This window comes from Schistocerca piceifrons, chromosome X, assembly GCF_021461385.2.
Source record: "Schistocerca piceifrons isolate TAMUIC-IGC-003096 chromosome X, iqSchPice1.1, whole genome shotgun sequence".
In the NCBI taxonomy this organism is placed as follows: Eukaryota; Metazoa; Arthropoda; class Insecta; order Orthoptera; family Acrididae; genus Schistocerca; species Schistocerca piceifrons.
Genome location: NC_060149.1, coordinates 23,947,387 through 23,971,687, shown reverse-complemented (window position 1 = coordinate 23,971,687; position 24,301 = coordinate 23,947,387). Strand labels below are relative to the sequence as shown.

General features: G+C 43.4%; 1 protein-coding gene across 1 annotated transcript in view; it reads right to left on the bottom strand.

Moving 5' to 3' along the window:
- The window catches only part of LOC124721886 (facilitated trehalose transporter Tret1-like), a 353,067-nt gene that overhangs the window by 292,373 nt on the left and 36,393 nt on the right, over positions 1-24,301 (bottom strand). The gene's annotated exons all lie outside the window — the stretch shown is intronic.

Genomic DNA, 24,301 nt, shown 5'->3' with positions numbered 1-24,301 from the left:
ACCACAGGTGAGGGGTCAGCCTCAGCGCGAGCGGTAACTGGGTTGGCCACCAGTGAGGACCGATTGGAGGACTCTGACGTGCTGGACGTCCGTTGGATCCCCACGGCCGGTCCACAACAGTGGTGCCCATCCACTGCCACCTCAAGCTGTGTAACTGAAGCCATCACAGCCTGAAGCTGAGAGCAAAGTGTCACCAACTCGGCTCGCATCCGCACACAACAATCGCAGTCCCTGCCCATACCAAAGACCGTGGAAAACTAAACTATGCAGATAAACGGACTATCGGCAAGTGCTGCGCAACTCTGCTCTACATCCTGATGGTAACGCACGAACTGTATCTAGCAATACGCAGATACTTTAAAACCTAACTACTGAAGCACTCAGGTGAAACTAAATAATTTGCCCCTGATTAGGAACTTGTAATATGTCACAAAATCGGTTTACTTTCCGACGCAAACGAAAACGTGACAACTGTGGCTATTGGATATTAAATTTACACGCAGAAACTCAAGAAACTACACTATCAAAGCACACAGATGATACAATAAAATTCGCTCCTGGTTAGGAACTCGTAAATGACTCGATATCGGTTACTTCCCTGTTGCTGCGTCTGTCTCGGTCGGCTACTGCTGCCTGTCAATACATGCATGCATGAGCGGCTGTTCTTTATGTAAGTACGATGGTTAAATCATGGACCCGCCACCGAACAGGATTACCGGGAACCCTGATTTATGAACTGGCCCCTCTCTCCCGAGTGTCGCCTGTTGCAGTAGTACATATTTCTACCTCCCTCTCACATGTCACGACCTTTTTCATCGAATATAGTTATGTCCATACGGACATTCCTTGTACCAGGAATCCTACGGTACGTGACATTTATAGTTTAATGATGATATGTCATGCCGGAAATTTGGTGGAAAGTCGGCATCCAACGATTGCATGGCCCGTGGTTTAGCGTTCTGTGCCCATATCCTCCTCAACATGAACGCTCGTGCGACATGGTATTGTTAATGGGAAATAAATGACACACTTCGTCTAGATGCCATTAGCATGACAGATTCGCCGCTTTGGCCACACTGTCACACACTTTACAGGGTGAACATCGACTGATGATGAGGTGTGCCAGCTGATCCAGTAAATGCTTACCTTTCTTCTACGTACAGATTCCCATACCATTGCAATTAAGTCACTTCTGATCCCGGATGAGACCTATTTCCCCTATACAAAGACCAATGCAGTGAACTGGGTAAAAGGCCTATTGATCTCTTACTTGCTTCATTATGGAGATAAGAGTGTTCTCGATTTCTGAACATTCCCGTAAGTTCCCTTTATCTTTGTCACGTACAGTAAAATGCTAACTCTTTGATTAGTGCCTCCTTGGACACCCCCTCCCCCTTCTGCTGCAGCTGGGGTGTCCCGGGTACGAGAAGGTGATTTCAGTGTGAGTGTGTAATACCAAGACTCGGACCAGTGTACAGGAAAAATGGATTATTCTTCGAGAAGACGTGCCCGGAACATGCCTGAGTGACTTCAGATTCTGAATGCGTCTATCCACAAGTTGGCGGCGCTGAGATGTCATTTTGTTTGTTTTGCCAGGATGGCGTTCTTACTTCCATTTATGTTTTGTTTGTTATTGATGCACATTACACATAATTATTTGTCGCCTGGAGGGTGCCCAATGTGATCTTAAATGTTTGTTATTTTGATTATAATCACACATAATGTAGGAATATATTGTATGTTTTGCCCTACTTTTTCCTTACTCTAAAAATAAAAATTGAAGTTCTGTTGTCAAAAAGGCGCGGAGTTCAAAGCTACATATCTCCTCCTCTTTTTTACTAAAAAAATGTAGGTTTGCATCCCACTACATGAAAAAACATTTTTTTTTCATTTTTGCGTTGATAAAATAAGAAAAAAACTCGCGGTCAAGTTATTAGATTACCAAACCGCTTGTCCATGATCGATTATTGATCGTGGCTTTCCTTCGGTGTATGTGATAATATGCTGATAATGAGAATATCTTTCTTTCCTTTTTTAAGGAAAACATCGGGAGGGGTGATAAAAAATGGTAAGGCGACAGCGCTAAAAACGATTATAAGAAACGAGTGCTAGAGCGCACATTTCCAGGACTCCGCGGGTTGAGCCTACCGGCCTCGGATCGAATCCGCTGCGCGAATTAACGACGCGGGTTGAAGAGCCAGCGAACCTGGATGTGGTTTTTAGGCGGTTTTCCACATAAAACTACTTAAATACCGGGCTGGTTCAACACCTCTAACCCTCAACACACACTCCACAAACGCCGACCGGAGTGGCCGAGCGGTTCTAGGCGCTACAATCTGGAACCGCGCGATCGCTACGGTCACAGGTTCGAATCCTGCCTGGGGCATGGATGTGTGTGATGTCTTTAGGTTAGTTAGTTTTAAGTAGTTCTAAGTTCCAGGGGACTGATGACCTCAGATGTTAAGTCCCATAGTGCTCAGAGCCATTTTGAACACTCCACAAACACATAGAAAACGTTATCACTCCTGAACATGAAATCTACACTAGACGTAGAGAGATGGAATGCTCTGATTCCTTCCCTGGGAGAATGATGGCGCAAAGAGGTGCATCCGCCTACCAACTGGCTCTAACACTGCCACAACCGATACACAGGGTGAATCGGTAATGATGTTACACACTCTCAGGGATGATGGGCAAGGGTAAATGTATCAATTTGAGGAAAGGGACCCTGGTACAGAAACAACCGAATCGAAAGTTATAAGCGGAAATCGTTCTGATACCTGTGACAGTGGAAACCACGTACCGGTACTGTTGTTGCTGGGATTTTGGGGTAGACAGCTTTCCGAGTAAGTAATATCGACCTAAACCAGTAAAATAGCGCGTAGGAAACATGGCCTGTAAAATTCATACTTCAAGAGCTATGAGCACCTCTTCGATACTGTGAAACACGTCTCTCCTACTGAACAAGTGCCCATAGCTCTAACGTATGTATTTTAGAGCCCCTATTTGCTGAACATTTTTGCTTGTTTTGGTCCATAAGACCTCCTCCAGACGTATGGGACCCAAAGAGCTTCCAGTAGAAGAGACGTGTTTCACAGTATCTAAGATGAACAAGTACTCATAGCTCCTAAGGTATGCATTTTAGAGCACATATTTGCTAGATATTTTTTCTTGTTTTGGTCCGTACTCCCACCTCTGAAAGTTTCCTACTCTATAATCTTAGCAACAACAGTACCGATCGGTACATGTGTTCCACTGAGATGTCAGAACGATTTTCGCTTATAACTTTCGACTCGGTCGATTCCGGACCAGGGCCCCTTACTTCAAATTGATACGGTTACCATTCTCCATCATCCCTGAAAGTTTGTAACCTCGTCCCAGTATCACTCTGTATAGCGATGCCGATCCCGCAGAGAAATAAGGAAAGGTAAAATGTAAACATCGTCCAGACGATGATACCTTTGTCACCTAAATGAATCGGTAGTTATTGGGAAACAGTATGGATCGCCTTCAGTGGTTTTCTACGTACTTGGACACTTTCAGCGTCATGTACACTCACATGTATTTGTGCTGTGAATCATCTGTCCAGACGGTCTTTTTCTCCTGCTCTGGTGATATTCCGAATCTCATATCTGTGTCGCTCGGTGAGCTCTGGTACCAGTGTGGGGTGGTGGCGTTTATGCCCCATAGCGAGGAGGTGGTTCTGGATAGTAGGGTTGCTTATCGGTTGCTGTTGGCCAGTATTGACTTGGTGACTGATTTACTGCACTCTAGCGTTTCTACAGTATATTTATAGTACAATCCTCTTCAGTTGATGGCGAAATTTATGCTTTACATCTTTTTATTTTTTTTTATTTTTTTTTTTTCTTTATTGTATTTCAATTCCCCATCGGGGCGGGCTGGCAGCAGCATATACGCTGCTCTTCAGCCGAAAGACATAGAACAAAACAATAGAAGACATTTAAAAACAGCAAAGGAGAGAAGAAGGCGAACATAGATATAAAAAAGGGAGAACATCATGGAAGGCAATATACAAAAAAACGGGGTGACTGTAAAATGGAGATAAAAAAAAACGGTTTAAAAGTAGCACACACAAAAAGCCACACTCTGCGACGATTAAAAGAACACAAGGCACAGTATGACTGGAGCATAAAGGTGTTGACGGATGGCATAGCACACAACGTAACACTGACGGCGAACCTCAAGACAGTACACAATTAAAATCACACCTCTGGACGCACACGAGAAACAGCACGAAACAACACTGACGTGGCACACTGATGATGATCAATACAGAGGATCTGCCAGGTTCAAGGAGATGAGGGAGACCTGAAGAAGGGAGGGAGGGGAAAGATGGGGGAGGGGAATGGGGGGCGCTCGGAAGAGGGCCAGGTAGGGAGGGATGTGGGAAGGAGAGAGGCAAGTATGGGGTGCAGGGTCCCAGGGGAGGGGGGGATGGAGGAAAATCCGCTCTGGGAGAAGGAGGAAAGAGGAGAAGGGGGCCCTGGGGAGGGGGGGGGGGGAACAAGGCCGGGTTATAGTTGGAAGGAAGGGTATATGTCACGGCGAAGTTCGTCATCCGGGAGGGGGGAGGCGTTGGATCTTTTTATCACCGACGGCTGCCTTTAGGTACTAATTTGATTCAAGATGAGCTGAGTTCTCAATCGAACGCAATAAAAGCTTACGCTAGTCACTCATATGATATACAGGGCTATTACAAACGATTGAAGCGATTTCATAAATTCACTGTAGCTCCATTCATTGACATATGGTCACGACACACTACAGATACGTAGAAAAACTCATAAAGTTTTGTTCGGCTGAAGCCGCACTTCAGGTTTCTGCCGCCAGAGCGCTCGAGAGCGCAGTGAGACAAAATGGCGACAGGAGCCGAGAAAGCGTATGTCGTGCTTGAAATGCACTCACATCAGTCAGTCATAACAGTGCAACGACACTTCAGGACGAAGTTCAACAAACATCCACCAACTGCTAACCCCATTCGGCGATGGTATGCGCAGTTTAAAGCTTCTGGATGCCTCTGAAAGGGGAAATCAACGGGTCGGCCTGCAGTGAGCGAAGAAACGGTTGAACGAGTGCGGGCAAGTTTCACGCGTAGCCCGCGGAAGTCGACGAATAAAGCAAGCAGGGAGCTAAACGTACCACAACCGATGGTTTGGAAAATCTTACGGAAAAGGCTAAAGCAGAAGCCTTACCGTTTACAATTGCTACAAGCCCTGACACCCGATAACAGTCAAACGCTTTGAATTTTCGGCGCAGTTGCAACAGCTCATGGAAGAGGATGCGTTCAGTGCGAAACTTGTTTTCAGTGATGAAGCAACATTTTTTCTTAATGGTGAAGTGAACAGACACAATGTGCGAATCAGGGCGGTAGAGAATCCTCACGCATTCGTGCAGCAAATTCGCAATTGACCAAAAGTTAACGTGTTTTGTGCTATCACACGGTTTAAAGTTTACGGCCCCTTTTTCTTCTGCGAAAGAAACGTTACAGGACACGTGTATCTGGACATGCTGGACAATTGGCTCATGCCACAACTGGAGACCGACAGCGTCGACTTCATCTTTCAACAGGATGGTGCTCCACCGCACTTCCATCATGATGTTCGGCATTTCTTAAACAGAAGATTGGAAAACCGATGGATCGGTCGTGGTGGAGATCATGATCAGCAATTCATGTCATGGCCTCCACGCTCTCCCGACTTAACCCCATGTGGTTTCTTTCTGTGGGGTTATGTGAAAAATTCAGTGTTTAAACCTCCTCTACCAAGAAACGTGCCAGAACTGCGAGCTCGCATCAACGATGCTTTCGATCTCATTCATGGGGACATGCTGCGCCGAGTATGGGAGGAAGTTGATTATCGGTTTGATGTCTCCCGAATCACTAAAGGGGCACATATCGAACATTTGTGAATGCCTAAAAAAACTTTTTGAGTTTTTGTATGTGTGTGCAAAGCATTGTGAAAATATCTCAAATAATAAAGTTATTGTAGAGCTGTGAAATCGCTTCAGTCATTTGTAATAACCCTGTATGTATCCGTCACGTATCTACCGCACGCTAATCAGCGGATAGACGATAGACTTGGGCTTCTAGTTATGCGTCTCGTTCTGGCCGTTCACAACTGAGATACCCTCATTCGTATTTTCCTGTAATTACTAACTTACTTCAAGTAAGTACTAGTAAGGTGCGCTTTCCAACGCTACCTACTCTAATGGACAGTTCCTTCACCAATCGATGTGAAATGTGACTTGAAACTCTCGTATATACGATTGTGTTGGTGACGAAACACTCAATGTTAAGGAACGACATTTGGTATCCATTATGGGAAATAAATATTTATTAGGAAACACACACACGCACACACACACACACACACACACACACACACACACACACACACACACACGCATACACACACACACACCCACACACACACACACACACACACACACACACACACGGATCCAGAGACAGAGAGACATATATTATGTTCTAAGAAAGACTGTCGTCCAGGATAAAAGGGCCGTGTGTATAGGTGTTCTGACAAGTGAACTGAATAAAATTTGAAAGTTCAGTGTCCACAAAGAAATAAAGGTTCACAAACATAGTAAACTACAGATGAATGTTCAACATCACAGCAGCGACGACGTTATTACTTAGTAAATGCACTGCATCATCCTTCAGGATTGAAAAAAAAAACTAAAATTCTTCCTATTATGTACAAGGAACTAACGCAAAGTTCGCAAATGACATATGACGATGTTATGTAATCGGTAACAGACATTTTAAACACCGCATATTTGCCGGCCGGATGGCCGTGCGGCTCTAAGCGCTTCAGTTTGGAACCGCGTGACCGCTACGGTCGCAGGTTCGAATCCTGCCTCGGGCATGGATGTGTGTGATGGCCTTGGGTTTGTTAGGTTTAAGTAGTTGTAAGTTCTAGGGGACTGATGACCTGAGAAGTTAGGTCCCATAGTGCTCAGAGCCATTTGAACCATTTTGAACACCGCATATTTTTTTCTCTGGTGTGGCCGTCCTGCGTCAAAAGTGAGAAGGCAACATGTTGGTGATAATGTAATTCAGCCAAAAAGTAAACGGTCGTTTACACGTTCGCAAGCGACTGGGTTATCAGGAGCAGGGGTCACCTGATAAACTCGGAACGAGGCTGAATCTGAACAGCTGTTGACAATGACGCACTGTTTTGACGAATTCCACAGGCTAGACATTTATATGTTTCTGCATTTGATAGTGAATTAGTAGCAAGTGATGTTAGCGCCCAGTGTGCTGTTTTTCGTCTTCGTCCTGGCACTTTCTGTTTGGATGAGACTGTGTACTTGTGCTCTCAGGTCTCGGCGTGACGTCACTGCGGTGCTTTCTTCAGCGCTGCTGTTCTGGCGCCAGAAGGTGTATGTGGTGGTTAGCTACTGGCTAAGGGAACGTGATACGCCTCAAACTAATGGTGTGATAAGAGACAAGTATCAGCTTGAAAATGTTAACTGAAGGTAGGATTTGGAACCTCGGTTTTCGTTTTACTGTAGTCGCACTCACTTCTAGACGTGCTAAGAACTGGTCGAGCAATCGTTTTAGTGGTCAGTTTATCTAAAGAGCCAAGACTTTCGATCTTAGACGAATATTGTGATTCACTACTGTTGAGACAATTACCGAAGCATACACCGCCCTAGCAATTACCAAAGTTTTCCAATTATCTTTGGCAGTACCATCACATTATGCTTTATTTTGAACCACTCGCACGGAATCTGACAGTTCTCATCATTTTTCTAAACTACTCTTGTTAGATGTTTCACCTTTACTGTCTCCCAGTACCCTATAACGGTACATTATACGTTCCATTAGAATTACAGTCATTTGTATTTTCTGCCTGACAAATGTACAGTACATAAAGAACCTATTTATTACATCCACTATATATCATACTTCTATTACTCTTCTTAATATATTGTTGAAATAAATGAGACACGTTCGATACTTTAATACGATAGTGTTGATCTTGGTCCATAGCCCTCATCTCGTGGTCGTGCGGTAGCGTTCTCGCTTCCCACGCCCGGGTTCCCGGGTTCGATTCCCGGCGGGGTCAGGGATTTTCTCTGCCTCGTGATGGCTGGGTGTTGTGTGATGTCCTTAGGTTAGTTAGGTTTAAGTAGTTGTAAGTTCTAGGGGACTGATGACCATAGATGTTAAGTCCCATAGTGCTCAGAGCCATTTGAACCAGCCATTTGGTCCATAAATGAACTTAACTGAAGAGATGTTCTTGATAGCTTCAGACAGTACTTTGCGTTTCTTAACACTGATATTGTCGAAAATCGCATCATCTGTAATACGTAAAATTATGTCTTTAATATCCCGAACAAAAACAATCACTGACACTAAGTAAAGTGAAATCTTCTTAAATTTCCAAAAATTGATTCTGGTTGTCGCCATATTGTAAAATGGCGAACCAATCCTATGTAATAATTTTCTTGTTCAACAATTTTTTTGGTCAGTTTAGATGGTGACAGAAGAATGTTGGTGACTTATCTTTTAGATATGCAACAAATAAAATACCTCAGAGTTTTAGGTATTGGACTCACCTTTTGGAGAAATTAGGTTAAACTCTCCTACTAGCCAACGAGATTTATGTTTACATGGATTCCCTAAGTCACTTAAGGTAAGTTCTGTTAAGAAGGAAACGCCGTATTTCTCTCCCAACCCTTGTTCAATATGACCTTGTGTCGCTTCTCCAAGGAACTAGTTGTTGGTTCAGCGTTAAAACCTAATTTACCTCTTTGTTTTTGCAAAATGTTCGCTTTTGCACAAAAGCCTCCAATCTTGTTTAAAATTTCAGATAGTTTCAGACGAGAAACGTTAAATGCTCCGCGCCACTTTCGGGAAAGACAAATATACAGTCATTACCTGGTTCCTCGGTAACTGTCGGATGTCTGATAATCTCAGTTCAGCCTTTGCATCTTACTCAGACAGGCTATGCGATTTTCTCCGCTCGAAAATCTTTGCATAACTTGAAAATGTCAAACATTCCTACCATTAGGATTTTAAGTTGCACTGTATGTGGCGTCAAAGTTCTGTTAGTCTTCTTAATATATTGTTCGACATCTTAGTACGACAGTCTTTATCTCAACCCAAAAATATTCTTAACTGAAGAGATGTTCCTGACAGTTTAAAACAGTAGGATACTTTGTGTTTCTTATCACTGATTTTCTCATAAATCGCGTCATCCCTTATTACTCTCATGTTCAGAAAAAAACACCTCGAACGACTAGGGGTAGAACGTTCATATTCACAGGGCTTGTACATTATTGTGTTCTACATAAAATGATTAGCATTTCACTCACCTCGGTTCAGCATGTGCCCTGTTGCCTAGTAGACACGGGGTCAGCGGTGGGCTTCTTCCACGCTTGTTCCAGGCGTGATTGGATCGACGCACATAAGGCGCTAATGGCGTCCCTTGGATTAGCCATCCATACTGCATTCATCTGGTTCCAAAGTTCATCTGTAGTGATTGACATTGGGTCACAGCATTGCATCCATCGTTTCACTACATCCCACACATTTTCGATCGGCGACATGTCTGGTGATTTGGTGGACCAGGGCAAAAGGTGACGTCATGTGGCACAAAGACGGCACGTGTTCATGCAACAACAAGTGGTCGTGCATGGTCTTGTTGAAAAATGGCGTCTGACGTGTTGTGCGGAAAGGACATGGTCTACGAGTCGCAGAATGTCATTCACGTAGATCACACTGGTCACAGTGCCCTGAACAAGCACCAACTGTGATTTATGATTGTACCCAATAGCAGCCCACACCATAAGGCCTTGAGTTGGAGCTGTATGTATTGTGCGAACGCAGTCATTGTAATATCCCCCCCCCCCCCCCCCCCTCTGTCTGCGGCGAACTAAAATGCGGAACGTGGATTCTTCTGAAAACACTACCTGTTCCCAGTGACGTCGTTCCATACATTATTGCCGTCTATCATGTTTCTGCACATTGGTCAAAGTTAGGCGTGGAAGTGGACGAAGCGCACGTAAGTCATGTCGTCATAAACGACGATGGACTCTCAGCCCTGATAATGTACAATGTGTACACTTTGCCACTGTTGCGCCACAGCCTAGGAGGACGCAGGTCTGTCCTTCGATGCCACTCGGATGGGGTATCGATCTTCCCCGGTGGGTGGGGGGCGAAACACTTCGTCCCACACGAGCAGCAGTTTCCCTGATGGATGCACCACATTCTCTCATGCCAGTAACGCACCCTCTTTCAAACTCACCGATTTGACGGTATTGTTCTCGCATGTGCCTGTGAGGCATCCTGCACGTCAGCTCAGCTCACACTGATCCATTACCTCAGGTTTATAACGGCAACGAGAGCCGCAGGCACATTCTACCGGTAGGTGGTGTTGCGCCGCGATTTCGATATTGGCCTTGAACTCGCGGCCGACATGCGACATGGTTCAATTGTTAATAATTTCTGCAGAACATACCAACGTACATGTCCTGTGAATATGAACGTCATATCTCTAGTCGTTAAAGGGGTTATGTTTTTTTTTCTGAACATGAGTGTACATATAACTGTCTCATTAATATCCGGCAAAGAAACCATCACTGACTGCAGATAAAGTGAAATCATCTTCATTTTGAAAAAAAATTGATTCTAGTTAGTGACCACATCGGGAACATTTTACACACATTAAATTAGGAAACCTAACTTACATCATCTGCACCCCATGGCGGATGATGTAATTGATTAAGATTTGTATTTTCTAGCACGTTAGCTCTACGCGTTTTTAAGTCGTTTCACTGTATTGTAAAACGTTCCGTATTATACAAACATTATTACAAGCGTTACATTATTTAAAGTGATTCATTACATTAAACAATCCGCTTTAAAATATTTAATGTGTTAAAGCTTAACCGAAGCTACAAATCAAAACATATATTATTAATGGGATGGTAAACGTAAAAGAAATTTCCGTTTTAAGACAAGAAAAGAAAAAAGAATAGAAAGAAAAGAAACCTACGGATTCTTGCCACAACCTCGTTCCGGAAATGGTTAAAGATCTTTCCGAGAATCCTAGAAAATTCTGATCCAACGTAATATCACTAAGCGGGTCGAAAGCTGCTATTGAGTCACTTGTAGACAAGTCTGGTGTGGAAATCCAAGAGGGCAAGAGGTAGGCAGAAGCCCTAAAACTCGTAATTAAAAAAAATTGTTAACACCCAACGATTTTAAAGAGTTACCATCTTTCGACCGGTGAAGAAACTCTCGAACGGACGACATAAAAATAAGCATTCCTGGCGTTGAAAAGCAACTGAACCAATTGACAACAAATAAGATCCCGCATAATGATAAAATTCCTGTTCGGTTTTATAGCGTACTCTGTGGCGTTCGGTCCTTTGTTACTTGGAATTAAAAGTGACCGTCTCGCACAGTACTAACGCTGGTTGACGCTCCCCGAGGCAGATGACGTAATTCGTGTCGCCTATCTTAAGAGTCGTGAAATATTTTCCAGACTAGTTTTATTTTGCCGATTCTGTACAAAGGAGACAACGTAAGGAACGTTTGTGTGGCCCATTCTTGAGTGCTGCTGGAGAGTTATGGACCTATGACGTCGGATTAATGGAACATTTCGAATAAATTCAGAGGTGGTTACCGGTCAGTAAGATCAGTACTAAACGCTCTATAATCTTAAATGGGAATCCTTGGAGGGAAGAAGATGATACCTTCGCGTAACGATGTTGAAGTTTATAGAACCAGTAAAGCTTCACTTTCAGATTATCGTCATATTCTGCGGCGAAATATATCTATATTTCTGTCAACTTCTGTTCATCAGTGTCAATGTTACGTATACAGAACTATTTTCTTTAGCTCTGAATGCAACATTTTTGAGAACATTCATACCACATCTGATTTCTTAATTCTAAGTGAACCGCACGACACGCAATGGACGTTATTTAAATCCCTACGAGTCTGCAGAATGATTGTGATGTCGTTTTCACATAAGGACGTTAAAGCCAAAATAAGGGAGATCAGGCCTCGCAGAGAGGCATACCGGCTATCATTTTTCCATCTTGCAAATGGAACACGAAAAAGAAAGATAGCAGTGGTACACAGTATCCTCAGTCATGCAATGTATGTGGATATATATGGAGTGGAAAAGGCTGTACGCACTGTCCGATCAAAATTACCCGGACACCTATTATTCGACATTAACATGGGGTGCGTCCACCCTTCGTCTTTATAACGGCTTGGACTCTGCAGTGCTTGAAGGGCTTTGGACGAATGGCAGCCCAGTCACGTTTGACTCTGGGGTCTGAAGCGAAGTCGACGTTTTAATTCATCCTAATTGTGTTCTGTAGGGTTCTGGTCGGGACTCTTGGTAGCCCAGTCCATTTCAGGAATGTTATTGTACACAAACCATTCCTTCACAGATGCTGCTTTATGACAAGATGCATTGTCATACTCATACGAACAGTCATCGTCTCCGAACGGTTCCTCCACTGTACGCAGTACACAGAGCTGTAGAATGTGGTCTAGCGGTTCTAGGCGCGCAGTCTGGAACCGCGCGACTGCTACGGTCGCAGGTTCGAATCCTGCCTCGGGCATGGATGTGTGTGATGTCCTTAAGTTAGTTAGGTTTAAGTAGTTCTAAGTTCTAGGGGACTGATGACCACAGTAGTTAAGTCCCATAGCGCTCAGAGCCATTGTTTTGTAGAATGTGTTTATGTCCAGCGTTTTCTTAAGCATAATAAGAAGCCAACACACTAACCACCACAGCGCAAAACCATCCCCGCCGTACTTCACTATTAACTTTCGATCAACATTCTCCAGGCATTTCACAAACCTAAACCCATCCATCGCATTGCCATAGGGTATAGTGTAATTCATCACTCTAAATTACTCGTTTCCAGTTATCCACTGTCAAGTGACGCCGCTCTTTACCCTGCTTCTCCTGAAAAATGATCAGCGTACTGAGTATTATATTCAAGTGCTTTGTTTTTTATGTTATACTTCCCGACTTGTTCCACAAGCACGAGAATGATCTCATTTGTGGGTCTATGGAACGAAAACTGAATCTGATGAAATCGGTACCTACTGTCTACAGAAAGGCTTGCACCAGGTTCATTTAACTTCCTCCATACTGTCATAGTGCTAGCTAGACTGCTGAAAGCACTTTGGAACTCTCGAGTGAATCATTCCGCGATTTTCCCAGCCACCCTTCGCAACGGCCGTACGTCCACGTCCGTCAGTACATAAGGTCTGCCTCGTCTCGGTTTGTGTGTGGTTTGTCCACTTCACAATTACATCACTAACAATCGAGTTGGGCAGTTTCAGAAGCGTTAATACGTCGCTGATGGATTTGTTAGTTAGGTGACTGTCCCACATTCGAAGTCACTGAACTCTTCTGACCGACCCACTCAGCTGTATATAATGTTACTGCTTCGTTATTAACAAAACAATACTCTTCGTCCCCTTTTATATTGGTGACCCCGCCTCTAGTGACATCTAGCGATCCACTCTGCATTACACAGGAGTGTCCGGATACTTTTGATCAGATAGTGTATACTCTCTAATAATACTGTGTGGAGCACTATAGTGAGCATGTACTTCCTCGTGAACACAAATATCTCGATTTCCTGCACAAAGTTTCGAAATGGTTCAAATGGCTCTGAGCACTATGGGACTCAACTGCTGAGGTCATTAGTCCCCTAGAACTTAGAACTAGTTAAACCTAACTAACCTAAGGACATCACAAACATCCATGCCCGAGGCAGGATTCGAACCTGCGACCGTAGCGGCACAAAGTTTCGAGAGCACCCTCCCAGCTCTTTGACAGATCAGGTAAGTTTAGTATATTTTATGCTGGTTTTTGTACAGCTGTTGACTCTGGACGTAAGAGATTCTGCTTTTAACTTTTTCCTCCTCCTCCATCATCCCAACTAGTACTACACTTCGCCAAGCTTCTCTACTGACAACACGGTTCTCTCCGCCTCCTTTTATTAGGACGGGTCCGTCTCCTGTGACATTTAGAGGTCATTTCCCAGTTACATAAGGGTGTCCGGATACTTTGATAAGACAGTGTATTTCGGTGGATGAGACTATATATCTGTTCACAAGCTATCAGGTACCTACACCGCATTGAATATATCCTTTGACAAATGTTCTACCTTTGCTTTTGTCCTAATGCCTCTATGGAACTAGAAGTTAGACTTTAACTCGAGAAATTGAGAAAGAAAACCACGAAAAAAGAAATGAAGCGTGTAGTTCACGAACGTCTTGCAATAGAAAAGACCAGTCCGTGGTTTGCTGAGGTGTAATTTCAGGCCTGGCGTTCGCTGAAGAGTTGAGAATGTACTCGGGGTAGAGCTGATGAGTTCCTGCTGCTACTGAAATGACTGCTTACACCTGACGATTGAGTCGATGTGTATTCACACTCTCTACTGAGCCAGGTAGCGCAGCGATTAAGGCACTGGAATTGTATTCGAGAGCGAGGGGTTTCAAAATCCAGTCGACTTATCCTGCTTAAGATTTTTAGGTTTTTCTAAATCACTTCAGGCTTCAAAAAAGTCGCGACCTAGATCCTGTCCCGTCCTTGTCCAGTGTGAGCTTTTGCCATATTCCTCACTAACCTGTTTCTGACGGGATGTTAAATCATCAACTATTAAGACTATTTTCGCTGTAGGCTGCATTATCAACTCTGCGAATGTACAAACTCAATGTTTAATTCTTAAATAATTAAACAAACGTTTCATTATTTGTGCTTTGAACTTAAAAGAAGGGACAACCGAACAGGACAAGCGTGTGGCACTGGCTCAAGTTTGTTTTCAGTTGCAGAAAACACGCCCATTCTGTTGGAAAATATCTCTTGAACCATTAGGCACGAAGACGAAGGTTTTCAAAATATGTGCACTTTCACTCAAAGTGACATAATATAGAGGGACAAACTGAACTGCAAGAGACTTTGTATCAATTTATTTTCTATCATTCGTGACTTTGATTCCTGCCTCACCTACGAATAAAATCCTTTGCATGTAGCAACTTTGGATTGAATTTATTCAGTACGTATTTGATTTCACAGTTACTTTGCCTGAAAATAGGATGGAAACCTCATCTGTTGACACTCCAGAATGAAACGCACTTTCAAACAGAACTTTTAATGTTTTAATAATAAAGCATGGCATATCTGGTACAGTAGAACCTAATGTCAAGTAGCAGATACTGACGAAAATTAGGTCAATGAAGGGATGACGAGTACATACAAAAACTAGTTACATTCCTTAACATTAGTTTCATATTAGTCTGTTCTGAGGTATACTTAGTATCTGTATAATATTCTTTCGGTTCAGACGTTACTCTAAGGTAAGTCTTTTTGTACTGAAATAATTCTGTTAAGTACGTGAGAAACAAATACAACAGCTTAGGAGCACGTATATTATTATGTCCAAACGGCATTTAAGACTTTTTCGTTTGGACAAATCCAGGTGTGTTAAAAGAAGTAATATCGAACCCATATCAATAAATAATTTCTCAATTAATAATTTGTATGCGTATTTTGAAAACACTTAAAACATAGTATGCTAAAAAAATGCGACAATTTGACGATAGCTAATTTATTAGAACAACGAATCACTGCAACATGATAATCCTTTTGGGACAAAGAGTAGCAAATAATTAGCTGAGCAAAATAACGGTTAATACAAGACATATTATGAAACAGTAAAGCTACAGTCTTCAAAAGAGTACACCATAATTACTCTACCACGCAAACATTGGGTTTACACTCGTCTGGAATGAGACGTTCCCGAGGGGGTCCACTGGGGGCCGAACCGCACAATAACCCTGTGTTCGATGTGGGGCGGCGATGGGGTGGGTGGACTGCTGTGGCCTGTTGTGGGGTTGTGTACCACTGAGGGCTACTGCGGAGACGAAGCCTCTCCGTCATTTCTAGGTCCCCAGTTCAATACGTACGTACGTACGTACATACATACAAATGCTACAATGCAAGAGGCACTGTACTCGCTTTCAGAAAGAACAGGCACACAGCCAGATTGTCCGTGGTATAAAATTTCCGTTTGATGCACTTGATTTACGTTTGCCGAAGTTTCTCTAAATGACATTAGACGAATGCTGAAGATGGTGCTTTCAGAAAGGTCACGGCAGATTTTATTCTGTAGCGATGGCTGTATGGAAGTCCTTCGTGTTTAGTGCCTTCTACCTCGACGGTAAGCTCTAAGCAGCGTTTTTTCTACGTTAAAAATCGATTCACATGTTTTTGCATCCAAAACACATGTAAATGTGTACGCTAGAACGTATATTATAAAAGTAGTGTTTTATGTCGAGAAATAAGAGTAATTCAGTACTGGGTGTATTGAGTTATTTATTTTTAAAAAGGTACCAGGATTTACTGCTGATAGATACTGTAAAAGCATAACAGAACAATGTTTTAATCAACAAAAATGTTTAAACCCGGATGGTTCCAATTTTGTGGAGCATTCCATTTCTATGAATATTTGTATCTCCTTTGTGGAATGATTAGTGTTAAATTGGTTTATGAGTATCACTTCCACCTTTCAGCGATATTTGTAATCTAAAAAGGCTCAGCAGTCTTCTGTAAGCATTGGACTTCATTATCACAAGCTACGAAATGGTCGCGAACTGAACACCGACCCGAAAATAGAATAAATTTCCTCTACTTCAGGTCTATGGTCACAACTTTTTAAGTCCTCAGGCTACCGGTTTCGGTCTGCAATGACCATCTTCAGATCTGTTATATAAAAACATGTCCTGCTATACTGGAGCCATAGTGGCATAGTGAAATGCTAAAAATAAAATCAGCGCCGGCATCGTCAAACATAGACGACTCTTGTGTGTACTATTATTTATACACACTATATGATCAAAAGTATCCGGACACCGCTAAAAACATACGTTTTTCATATTAGGTGCATTGTGCTGCCACCTACTGCCAGTACTCCATATCAGCGACGTCAGTAGTCATTAGATATTGTGAGAGAGCAGAATGAGGCGCTCCGCGGAACTCACGGACTTCGAACGTGGTCAGGTGATTGGTTGTCACTCGTGTCATACGTCTGTACGCGAGATTTACACACTCCTAAACATCCCTAGGTCCACTGTTTCCGATGTGATGGTGAAGTGGAAACGTGAAGGGACACGAACAGCACAAAAGCGTACAGGCAGACCTAGTCTGTTGACTGACAGAGACCGCCGACAGTTGAAGAGAGTCGTAATGTGTAATAGGCAGACATCTATACAGACCATCAAACAGGAATTCCAAACTGCATCGGGATCCGCTGCAAGTACTATGACAGTTAGGCGGGAGGTGAAAAAACTTGGATTTCATGGTCGAGCGCCTGCTCATAACCCACACATCATGCCGGCAAAAGCCAAACGATACCTCGCTTGGTGTAAGGAGCGTAAACTTTAGACAATTGAACAGTGGAAAAATGTTGTGTGGAGTGACTAATCACGGTACACGATGTGGCCATCCGATAGCATGGTGTGGGTATGGCGAATGCCCGGTGAACGTCATCTACCAGCGTGTGTAGTGCCAACAGTAAAATTCGGAGGCGGTGGTATTATGGTGTGGTCGTGTTTTTCATGGAGGGGGCTTGTACCCCATGTTGTTTTGCGTGGCACTATCACAGCACCTGTTCATAATGCACGGTCTGTGGCGGAATGGTTAAACGACAACAACATCCCTGTAATGGGCTAGGCTGCACAGAGTCCTGACCTGAATCGTGTAGAACACCTTTGTGATGTTTTGGTACGTCGACTTCGTGCCAGGCCTCACCGACAGACATCGATACCTCTCCTCAGTACAGCACTCCGTGAGGAATGGGCTCCCATTCCCCAAGAATCCTTCCAGCACCTGATTGAACGTATGCCTGTGAGAGTGGAAGCTGTAATCAAGGCTAAGGGTGGGCCAACAACATATTGAATTCCAGCATTACCGATGGAGGGCACCACGAACTCATTTTCAGTCAGGTGTCGGGATACTTTTGATTATATAGTGTATGTTTGTCGATTATGGTGCCGATTTCGTGTTTAGCATTTGACGATGCCATTATGACTCCAGTATATCAGGACCTGTTTTTATAAAACAGATCTGAAGATGGTCATTGCTGACAGAAACCGGTAGCCTCAGGACTTAAAAGGCTGTGACCATAGACGAGAACTAAAGGAAATTTATTAGACTTCAGTCGTTATAACGGTGGTTAGTCCAGTCAGTTACTTGCCTATGCTGCCGCTACGTATGACTGGTTCATTTCTTAGTTGAGCGGTTAGTGAGATGAAGATCCAAGCTAAATCTGTTCACCGCACTTGTTGCCACATATCCACAGTTAGTTGCACCATAATGTCTTGTGTCAGAGTTTCACTTCCATCTCGTTCAAGGCGCGAGTGGTTTTGGTACCACTTATAAGTTTGTTCCCGATTCAGGGAGCAGCTAGTTCTACATTTCTCGTCCCCTACTTCAGTTCGACCGCAGAGAACAAGGAGATCTCCTTAACGATACAATTTCCGGTACTAAAGGTTATAGTTGTTATCTTTCATCGGCCTAAATAGAATGTGCATGTACAACCGTAATCTCAGTACACGACAGAAATCAGAGAGTATAGGTTCAGATATACACTGTATCTAGAACATGCAAGAAGCCTGTAAGAAAGTTTGTTCAAATGGTTCAAATGGCTCTGAGCACTATGGGACTTAACTTCTGAGATAATCAGTCCCCTATAACTTAGAACTACTTAAACCTAACTAACCTAAGGACATCACACACATCCATACCCGAGGCAGGATTCGAACCTACGATCGTAGCGGTCGCGCGGCTCCAGACTGTAGCGCCTAGAACCGCTCGGCCACTCCGGCCGGCAGAAAGTTTGTCACTGAACTTTACTGGTGCAGATGTTTGTTTACCGTGAAAGAGCGCAGATAATTTTTTGTTTATCTAAGTAGCAACGGAATGCTACAAGTGGCAAAATGATTCATACACTTGGTCGGCTTCGTGCGTGCTATCAAGGTAAGTGGCGCATCCGTTAAGACACTGGTCACGTATACGGCGGATCGACGGTTTGGCTATAGCCAAATAATCAGTATGACACGGCATTCTGCCAAAATTTTTCTGACGATGTGTGCCCAATGTAGCCGCACTTTGTCCTGTCGGTACAGGATCGCAGGGTATCCATGAAGGTAAGACACAACCGAGTGAGGTCGTGAAATAGTTAACGCACTGGAATCACGTTAGGGACAAGAGGGTTCAAATCCGTGCCTGGACATCCAGATTTATGTGTTTCATGGTTTGCGTACATCGCTCAAGGCAAATTCCAAAAGTGTTACTCTGAAAACAATACTTTCTATTTCTTTTCTCATCTGTCTCCAATCCAAGATTTTGTTCCGGCTCTGATAACTTCGTCGTAGCCGGAACAATGTTCTCTCTTCGTTTTCTTACCGCGCGTGCCATTTATTAACCTATAACAAAAAGTGACGCTCTTTCCTAACGTGTCGAGAGAGGTGACGGAATGAGAAGAAGCTAAACTGAGATACATGAAGACAACGGTTCCAATTCCCTTTCGGTCATACAAACTCAGGTGTTCCGCGGTTCTGCTGAAACGGTTAAGGAAAATAAAATCGTTCCTTGAAATGAAAACTGCTGATTTCGTTCCTCATCCTTCTTGAAAACGAGTTTGTGCACCGTCTCTCATGACCTGGTCGTCGACGGTACGTTAAACTGTGTTGCTTTCCTACTGACGTCTTGTGTTTTAGGAATTCGGTAGAATCCGGGATTCAGCTTTTCTTTTTTTTTTCTTTTTCTTTTTTTGCTCTGTAATGTGATGTGACAGAAAGTAAATGTAATAGGCGCCAAACATTTACAGGGCGATTTCTCCGTTTTATGGAGATGAAATGGTACGTTAGGACGACGAGTGGTGTACCAAACAATTGCATTTTTTTTTCATACAGTTCCCTTCATTTGATCAGATGGAGTCATAGGGTTCCCAACTTTCGTTGTAGAAACATGTGTAACGCTTAACGTATATGGGACACCTAGCTTCGCATGAGGAAGCTACGACACCGCCTCGGAGTCCCAGCTAAGACATTATCGCTAGTGATTGTCTAGCCGTCCATGGTCGCCGTCGTCGGCTGCAGCTCGATTATGAGAAAGCAGTACTTCTTCCCGAATGGAGTAAGCATTTCAGCTCAACTTAAGGATGTGTTTCCGATGACTGAACAGACCAATCCTGGCATATAAGACATGCGTCCACACTAATCACACTGAATGTTTGGAGGAGGCACTCCGTCTTCAGGCCACAAGTGGCCCATCGGGACCATCCGACCGCCGTGTCATCCTCAGATGAGGATGCGGATAGGAGGGGCGTGTGGTCAGCACACCGCTCTCCCGGTCGTTATGATGGTTTTCTTTGACCGGAGCCGCTACTATTCGGTCGAGTAGCTCCTCAGTTGGCATCACGAGGCTGAGTGCACCCCGAAAAATGGCAACAGCGCATGGCGGCTGGATGGTCACCCATCCAAGCGCCGGCCACGCCCGACAGTGCTTAACTTCGGTGATCGCACGGGAACCGGTGTATCCACTGCGGCAAGGCCGTTGCCGTTTGGAGGAGGACGGGCTTATAATAAAGGGAGCTTCCTTTCTTATCGCTTGCCATTTTTAGCGTCTGCGGCGTTCTCCTTTAAAGAGATTGACAACGGTCGATTCTTCCACAGTAAACGGTCCACAGCACATTCTTCATAGCCGTTGGTATCGAGTTGAAGATGTGACTGCAGGAAAAAGTGCCACAAGTGCGATTTTGCTTAAGGTGCATCTCCGTTTTCAAGGAAATTACGGTGCATCTCCGTTTGCAAGGAAGTTACCATCTCTAGCCGTCCAGTACATCGAATACCTAAACGGAAAGGTAGATAAAAATCTTCAATTAAAATGTACGTACGTTGTTGCCGAAAATGCTCAGTCACCTCTTATCAACTGAAATATCTATACTTTTTTTATAATACATTTTTGTTACGTGAAGGTACAGACTGGCACTTGAAGACTGTTTGTGCAGTGAGTGGACTTGCTTGGTACGTCTCGGATAGACAAGCTGGGTCATGCGGTGCTGCAACGCTGCCCTCGTAGTCAATGAATGACCTCCATAACCAGTCGGAAAGTTTCCATCAACAGGCCTGATGTAAGAGAGGTGGCAGTGCAACGTCTGCGACTAAGGAAATGACTTACATCTAACAAGGAGAAATTTCAAGGAACGGAAATACGTTATAAGTCTGAGGGTTTGTTAACGACTGATAGTGTCTAGACATGTCGGATTATATAAAGACCGAAAAAAGTAAACTACGTCTGGAGGTAGGCATAATAATCGAAAAGAAATTTTACATGAAACTGCTAATGTTCTAGCAGAAGGTCACTTGGAACTACAACGCTACAAAGGCATCAAGAGTAGAGATATCTTGGGACAAATCACAGGCAGTCCATTTTAGGGTACCCCTTTATTACTCACAATGACACAGAAGGCAATATCAGGGGATGTCGGTGATGAAGGGAAAAAACGGCATGTCTCGCTTCCTCTTCAGTGTAAGACTTCCACAAGAAAATTCGGATACTCCGCATCAGGTACTGACACAGGAACAGATCACTAGTTTCTTAGTAAGTAAAGTAAGGCTGTTTTAATACCAAAGAATGTTTTCATGCTGCAGTGCTTTAGTGAGCATCGTCCTGCAGAAGACGATAAACCATTGTTTTCGTCCAGCTGGTGGGCTGACAACCCATAACCTATTTTTTCACGTGGAATAACGGCGACGGCGTTATTTGATATTTTACATATACGTACAACAGAGCGAGGTGGCTTGGACGTTAAGGGTATGAACTGAAAATCTGGAGAATCAGGGTTCAGTCCACCTAGTAGCCAACTAAATCTGGTTTTTGTGGTTTCCCTAAAATCGATTAAGATAAACATCGAAAGGGTTCCACTGAAAAGTACAAGACCGAATTCCTTCCCTGTTATACCAAAAACCAAGCTTGTGGCCCGTCACTAATGACCTCATCATCTCAGGGACCTTAAAATCTAGACTCCCTTCCTTCCCATACATAAAGTATTTAAATTAGTGAAAGAAGCGACATGTGAAGCAAATGCGTCGTCGCTGACACGAAGCTGAACTCCAATCCTTTGCAACCATAGTCTAAACCACCCACATAACCGGCGACATAGTAGTACATGCGAAAAGTGCTGCGAAATAAACTGAAGTGTCGGAGGAAGCAAGGATGCAAGAGCTCTTGGTAGTAACTCCACAAACAATTGACCTGAGATCATTAATATGAAACAATAAACTGAAAATGCTCTCTGAAATGACACAATCCTCAGAAAACGAGCGTCATTTTTAATAAATGCAAGTGTTAAACAGAAGGACCACAGAAGATTAAGTAAGCATATGCTTTGGTACGTAGTGAGGCTATTCACGAACAGGCTCAATCTAACATTTGTTTGTGGCACAGTGATATTCTACGTGAACTAATACTTTTATAAATATATAAAATGTTGATCTACTAGTGAAGATTTTGTTAGTAGTTTTACTAATATCACTATTTTTTATCTGTTCCATCTTTCTCTATATTTGCGGAACAGATTCTCCGTGACTTTTCTATAAATAACTTTTGCTTTACCTTTCTGTAAATCAAGCAATTACTTGTGTCTTATTTCTTGGGTGTATTGGCTCGAATATTGAAATCTTAAGAGCTGTAACGGCTTGAAAATGGAATTAAATGATAACAGTGTACAGTGCTTACGACTAACACCGTTACTTTCCGTTGGGCACGCGAGCCCTTTGCAGACTCCTGCTGCCACACGTAAGACACGTGGCTTGGACCAGTTTTGTTATGTAACTAAAGGCGTTGCGTTGTTTGTGAGCTGAATATTCGTGGCGTGATTATCGTTTTCTCCCGCAATTTCTCACGTAAAAGGGAGATTAAACTGTAACTTTTCGTCGAGATTCAGTTCAGCAGAGACTCCGGAGCACTTTCTCAGTGACGACAAGGACGAGAGAGAAAAGTAGCCGTGGTTTTGTCAAAGAAATCATCGCCGCATTCGCTAAAAGTGATGTAGGAACACCAAGGACAATCTAAAGCAGGATTGCCACAAGGTGACTTGAACCATACTCCTCAAAGAACACGGATCGATTGCCTCATGTCGCTCAAAGTATATCACGAATTTTCACTTCGGATTTCCCTCTAGTCAGTGGAAGTCACTACATATTAAATGAGTGTAACGGCCGACCTCACGTTAGATATAAAGGAGAGAGAGAACAATTTATTATAAACTAGTTTTAGGGGCTGGAAGATTGCAGACTAATGTCAGAGGACTGGGATCACAGTCAGCTTGGTCACCGGGTCACGTTCACTCTAGTTCACTCAGAACTTATTTTGAAGCAGTTGCTAATCCAAATTCGTATCGACAGTTGTCAGCGTCCAATAAAACATCATCCACTTTTGCGGCTGAGCCTTGTGACGGTCGTACAGTGAGACATTCAGAAGACGAGTGCTGGGATGGATAATACGAGGAAGCACTTACTGCCTTTAGGAAGCCAAATGCAGGCTAACTTGTTGTTGTTGTGGTCTTCAGTCCTGAGACTGGTTTGATGCAGCTCTCCACGCTACTCTATCCTGCGCAAGCTTTTTCATCTCCCAGTACCTACTGCAACCTACATCCTTCTGAATCTGCTTAGTGTATTCATCTCTTGGTCTCCCTCTACGATTTTTACCCTCCACGCTGCCCTCCAATACTAAATTGGTGATCCCTTGATGCCTCAGAACATGTCCTACCAACCGATCCCTTCTTCTGGTCAAGTTGTTCCACAAACTTCTCTTCTCCCCAATCCTATTCAATACTTCCTCATTAGTTATGTGATCTACCCATCTAATCTTCAGCATTCTTCTGTAGCACCACATTTCGAAAGCTTCTATTCTCGTCTTGTCCAAACTATTTATCGTCCATGTTTCACTTCCATACATGGCTACACTCCATACAAATACTTTCAGAAATGACTTCCTGACACTTAAATCTATACTCGATGTTAACAAATTTCTCTTCTTCAGAAACACTTTCCTTGCCATTGCCAGTCTACATTTTATATTCTCTCTACTTCGACCATCATCAGTTATTTTGCTCCCCAAATAGCAAAACTCCTTTACTACTTTAAGCGTCTCATTCCCTAATCTAATTCCCTCAGCATCACCCGACTTAATTAGACTACATTCCATTA